This window comes from Lactuca serriola, chromosome 8 (assembly GCF_051521515.1).
Source record: "Lactuca serriola cultivar US96UC23 chromosome 8, Lser_US96UC23_V15, whole genome shotgun sequence".
NCBI classification, from domain to species: Eukaryota; Viridiplantae; Streptophyta; class Magnoliopsida; order Asterales; family Asteraceae; genus Lactuca; species Lactuca serriola.
The window spans coordinates 221,899,033-221,906,095 of NC_136415.1; positions in this window are offsets into that span (position 1 = coordinate 221,899,033).

Sequence of the window (7,063 nt, forward strand, 5' to 3'; positions counted from 1 at the left end):
TTTTCTCTTTGGACTTCTGATTGGAATTTAATGTAAATATAAATTTAGGCAATATAAAATATAAATTTATATTTCTAAAATTTATATGGGGCGGGTTATAAACGGAGCGGATCGATGATGATCCATACCCGACCCTTTTAATAAAAGGGTTAGCGGGTACGGATCGTTAACGGGTAAACGGATCAAAAACTATGCTCCAAACCCATATAATTGTTAAGGGTTTGGATCGGATCAGAGTCAAAACCCGCTCCATTGTCAGACCTACTTATATACATATTTGATTATTTTTTGTTTTGGAAATGATTCAACATTAAAAAGATAATAAATGTTCAATAAACGTAATAACCGGTCATAAATTTTTTGGGGTATTAATCACGTTATAAGTAAGAAAATTAATATGTTGTACTAATATAAAAAAAAAAACATCTATCTTGAACAATATATATCCACAAAAGAAAATTAATATGTTGTACTAATATAAAAAAAGTAAATGTTATGAAAAAAAAAAAGTAAACATTTTATTCTTTTCTAAATCCCATATTAATATTATTTTAATATCGAATAGTCATTAAAAAATAACAAACTTATTGTAGTTTGTACATTTAGGATCATTGTTGTTATTAATCCTTTGTCAAAACTATTACTTAAGTTAAATTCATCAAACTCCTTGAATTGAGAAATTATTTTTTATAATTTCAATTTATTATTTTTCTATTTTACAGTATTTTAAGTCTTCGAAAATGTATCAAACGTCCCCAATTAGAGAATCCCGATTTCAAACTTCAAATTTAATGAACATTCAAATTCGTTTTGTGAAGCTTTTATATGTTTTAGCTTCAAACTTGTTCTACAATATATTTTTCTCCGTGAGTTTGATGTTGAATTTATATTTTTAATAGTTAGATGAGGTTATGTAGTTGATAAGATGTATTTGATAGTAAAAAAAAATCAAAATTAACTAATTTGAGGATGAATATACTAAATAACAAGTAATGAGGTTTCCTCGATCCTAATCGGTGTAAAGCTTGTACGTGTCATATCACACATACAATACTCTTGCATCATCATGTCATTTTTTCTCGGCCCCATAAAACTGGTGGGTGTCATACCACATTTTTTTTCTTAATTGAATAAAATGTAATAAATTAAAAATAATAAAAGGAAAGTACTTCATTAATTAAATAAAATACATACTAAATTTAAAAAAAAAAAAAAAAAACATAATCGAAACATAGTTGAATAATATGTGACGTCTAATAGTCGTTGCTCGACACGTCATCAAAATCCTCGTCTGAATCTCCTTCAAACATTTATGATTCGTCATTTATATAGTTGAATAAGTCGTCTTCAATAAAATCATCGACAACATGATTCGTTCGCACATTGAATATGTGTTCCACCAAATCAGTGGGAAGGTTATCGTGTAAAACCCAGACATATACTTCCCATGTGTTCGCCATGTACTCCTTCGAAACAATACCAACTCCTTCGTTATTTGGTAAAGTTTCATTCTCAATGTAGCGGCAAATCGATTTCCCCTCATCTTTTAAAATCATACTATGTAATATGATACATGTGTATATTAGGGTACTTATTCGTCTGTGCTCCATAGATCGTGTCGATATTGCGAATATCTGTCAATGTCTCTTTATGACACCAAATGCATGCTCAATATCCTTCCTAGTAGATTCTTGTGTCACCTTAAACTTTAACCATTTTCCATCATTTAAACATGTGAATGATTTCACAAATACTACTAACTTGGGATATATTTCGTCAGTAAAGTAACACACATGCTTGTATGACGTCCAATTTGCTTGAAACAGTACATCATACGATTTCCCAAGGTAGATGTCATTGAATATAGACGATTTTTGTGGAACATTGATGTCGTTGTTGCCACCTGATGGACCAAAAAATGCATCTCAAAACCAAAGGTCATTCGACACCACTTCTTCTAAAATTAATGTCGGCTACTTTTGACACCTCACATAAACTGATTGTGCCACACATGGCACATTAGGGCACATTGATCACCCCAAGTGCATACAGTCAATACTACCAAGCATTCCAGGGAAGCCATGCTTGTTTTCATGTGTAGTATATAGTTGTTGGGTGTCGTTAATCCAAGACTTGTGTAAATAGTGACCGCGATAGAGGATATTCACAGCTTTAGCAAACTTGTATACACAATCCCGCATTGTTTGTTCCGACAACCGGCTATTTTGGGTCAACAAAAGTCAATTATGTCAAAAAAAGTCAAATGGTTAAGACGAAACATTTTTACACCTTGCATTTGGGGATTCTCGGTTTTGGGACCCAAGAATATTGAGATTTCGGTTGAGAAGAACCGAAATCTCCTAGACCGAAACCTCTTAGACCGAAATCTCCTAGACCGAAGTCACATGCTAGAACGAAATCCATCTAAATTGAAGACCTTGGTGTTCTTGGTTTTACATGGACCAAAATCATGGAGATTTCGGTGGTGCTAGGCCGAAATCACAACTTTAAGGCGGTGGTCCTTTTCCCAAAGTGATATATTGCACATACCAATGCAAACATCACATCACTTTCATACCATTTATATATATTAGGCCGAAATTACCATCATTTCTTTATTTACTCTACAAACTCTCCCAATTTGCTCTCAAGAACGAGTTCAACGTCTTCAAATCTTCATACAGTTTCCCAAGAAACACCTTCAAACTTTCCCAGGAGAACTAGTTCTTTATTTGATTCTTAGGAATTATTGTAAGTACCCTTGTTTAATCTAGTGTTTTATAACACTTTCATGTAGTTCAACTAATTTATATACAATAATATGTGTTAAAAACTCATAGGATACAACTAACTTCAAGTGTTCTAACTTGAAGATCATCACCTTCACCTCGTTATCTAGTCAAGAATACACTCGAGGTAAGCTCATACCCCTATATTTTTTTTGAGATTTTCATGTTTTAAGGGGAAGGGGGGGGGGGGGGGGGGGAATACAAGTTAAACACAAGAGAATTTTTGTTATTATACAAATCGTTACAAATGTTTTCTTATATATATATATATATATATAAATGCTAAGTATACGAAATGACATTACTACCAAAATTATGAGTTTTTACCAGCAAAATTTACTAAAAATCAGTGTTGTAAAAATCCCAATTAGGTCCCGGTTAATCTCAGATTAATCCCTAGGCGCTGCCCGACCGATTAAAGGGCGTCTAGCGATTAATCCCTGCATATAAAATTACTTAAATAGTATAAAATGATGAAATTTTAATACTTTGAAGAAATTCTATCTCAATAGAAACCATTTGAGGAATGATTAATGTTTTATTAATCATACTAACCTATTTTATTAAGATATTAGTAGTATTTACGAACTTTTTTTTATAATATTAGTCGTATTTAATTTTTGAAAATTTAACGAGTTAGCAATTAATGGTCCCCGATTGATCCCCCGATTTATCCCCGCCTAGCCGATTAATCCCTTAAGCCCTGTCCACCGACTAGCTAACGTCGAGCGTTTTTTACAACCTTGCTAAAAATAGAAAGGTTTTCGGTTAAATGGAATATACATTATAAACTATAATAGGTATAGTTTATGAGTCATCTACACTATTTTGCTAGTTCGGGATACAATACAAACATAATTATTTAAAAGCATGATTATTTTACACTACGTAACTATTATGGAAGGATAATACTTTCACATACAAAAAGGATTTTCATTAAAATATACGTAAATCGCCTGATATTGTCAATCGTTTACTAGAATTTCTTTTGCATGTTTTGACTTCCAGAATATTATGTTTTGTTTTACATATTATTCAAATTTTCCACAGTCGGTCATATGTTGGAAGTAGATATGAACTAAGACTGTCATGAAGTTGGTTGTAGGTGTCAAGTTTTAGGACAACACTTCATGAGTACTCATAAGTTCTGAGTATTGGAATCAACCCACGCTCATCGGTATCACTTCATGGAATTTATCTCGAGTGATCGTGAGACGGTAATATCATATAAGCCTTCAAACCTAGAGATATGATTTGTTGCCTATGAGTTGGTTATGCATTGATTGTACGAAAACACATTGGTAACTCGATGTTATAAAATGTGCTTTTGTGTATCATTCAACAAGTAGTTGAGCAAACATATGAGTCGAAGTTTATCTGTTCCTTCTTAGATTATAAGCTGATATATGGGCCCCTCGATGATTTTGTTTTGACCTATGTACCGGGCCCGGTCAGAACTAAGTTGATGTGTTCAATTAAGTTCTTTGTCAAACAAATCGGAAATCGGGAAACAAACTGCTGGACAATAAGAAAGACATTGTTCCATGTATTTGTTCGGCTGATATCTAGAACAGAGGATTATATGATCACTTATCTTAAATGGCGTATCATCATCTTCTCAGTTCCGAGAGACCTTGAAAGAGCTACGATTGTCGATCGGTTCCTGAAGTCATACTTGCAGATATAGTTATTAGACTTATCCAAGTGGGAGACTGTTGGATAAGGTGTCTAAGTCCATAACTATTTCTGGTATGTACTTGACCCGACCCGGCATGGTCCATTTAGGTTGCATGGCACCATGCATTGGATAAACTAAATGAGAGACATAACACTTATGGTTTATTAACATATTATAAGTTCTAATATATTAATAATATTATTTAATTAGTTTGATCAAGAATTAATTTAAAATTAATTAAGTGATCAAAAGATTATGTAAATCATCCATAACTTATATAGTGGGCTAAGAGGCTCCAAGGATTATCAAGTTGGGTTCCACCCATAGGATGCTCCATGGAGTTAATCCATGAATCATGGAAATGAAGAGTCATGTTACATTAGGGTTTACCTAATGCAACACACTATATAAACCATGTGACATCTCCCAGAATCGGCTACACATGCATACTTGAGGGCTAGAGCCGATTTTGAGTGTTATACTTTCTCTCCAAGTTTACTCCATAGCATTTGGTGTTGTGTGAAGCATTTGAGGCATCACACTTGGGGTGCTAGGCTCACAAGGTTTCAAGGAATCAAAATCAACAACAAGGTATGTTATTCTATCTATTATTTAAGTTAAAATGTTCCCCATGTATGCTAGATAGGATCATGAACCTTGGAAATCAATTTTGCATGAATCTTAGACAAACATAGATCCAAGGTTTATTAGGGTTGCATGTACACTTAGGAAGTGTTAGAATGCTCAAAACCCATCAGTTTTGGTGTCACGAATCATCTTTATCAGCTTCTCATATTCACCTTTTGTAAGACCAAGGCCTTGAATTTGTGGATCTTCAGTAGTAGTGGTTACGTGGCTGCGCCTTTGTTTTTCCAGCAGAAGTCTTTGTGATTGGTGTTCTTGGTGTCCACCATTCCGGATATCCAATCAATTCTAAGCATCCTTCCATGTTGTGTCCCGCCTTTTGACAATGGGTACACCAACGATCATCATTGCTTTTCTTATTTGCTATTTGATTTGTGTTTCCTTTATTCTAATTCTTGGAGTAATTCTTTGATGTTTGAAACGCAGCAGAGTCATTAGTAATTACACGTGAGCTTCCAATTTGCTTTTGCTGTTCATCTTGACTGATAAGGTGGAATGTAACTCCTAAGGTGGGTAGAGGATCAGTGCTTAGTATTTGAGTTCTTAGCACACTATATTCCTCACTTATTCCCATCAAGAAATCGTATAGCCTTTCCTTTTCACGCATCGCATTAATTTCTTTTGTGATATCGCAAGAACATCCTTGACCTAAACAAGTTGGTGTTGGATTGATCGATCGTATCTCATCCCATATTCCTCTGAGTTTTGTGTAATAAGCGGACACCTTTGAGTTCGTATGCTCTTAGAGCATTCTCCTTCCCATATCTTTCTTTCAAATCTTCCCATATCTCTTGAGCAGTAATACCAAATTTCACATTGTTCTTGATTTCTTTTTCCATGGAACTAACAAGCCACCCTCGAACCATAGCATTACACCTTGTCCAATTCATGACATCTTTTGATTTATCTTCTGGTTTGACAAGTGAGCCATCAACAAACACGGACTTGTTTTTGGTGTGAAGAACATTCGTCATCTCATTCACCCAATCGTTTTAGTTCCCATCGCTTAATAGATTATCACCAACGAAGTTTAAGCCTGGATGATCAGCCGATGAGAGAAAGTATGGGGATGATATGTTTATGGGTTTGTCAGTCGATGATGACAACGCAGAGGTTTCTCCTTCCGTCATATTATGCGAATCTTCAGTTTATCAGAGATCTCTGCTCTGATGCCATAATAAATTGATACTAAACATTCCTTTTCATTCAATTTTTAACGTGAGATTACAAAGGCCTATATATATAGATTGAAAATATGATAAACTAAGAAAACTAGATAAACTAGAAAATTTGAATAAAGATAACTTAGGCAAAAAGAAACGTAATCCTAAACAAACTCCAAAAACACCAAATCAAAGTTTTTGATTCAAAATATGGATAGCCTCAACATTGGCAACATCATCTTGTCAAATTATTAATTACACTGATTTTTGCCAACGTTAGGGCTTTCAAAAAAGCATCTCTTGCTTGGAAAGCAGGAATCCTAGAAATATCCCTCCTCCTCTATTTCATCTTCGTTTGGTGTTGTAAGCATAACTTCAACTACATCACGAAATGTAGGCTTATCAGATACCATTGTTATTTCTTTGTTCCTTCTTATAAAGTCATTTATTTTTTCAAAATCAAAACCAACATAACAGATGCTGATAAGGTAGCAGGAGTAAAAGTTGAGATAATAACCAAAAGACGCGCAAGCTTCAGTTTTACATTTATATCATTCATAACTAAGAATGAATATAACTTTCCTTGGTATTGTGTAACTGTTGCTGTTATCATAACTATAACTGTTATTGTAAGTATTATTGGTATTGTTATAGTTATTGAAATTGTGTTTTCATGTGCTTGTGCTCACTAAATGAAGTCACAATAGCTTGTGTTTGGCTTTTAGAAGTACAAAGATATAATAAGGAAAAACGTTAAAAGTGAAATGTTGGAGTAGAAAGAAATGAAG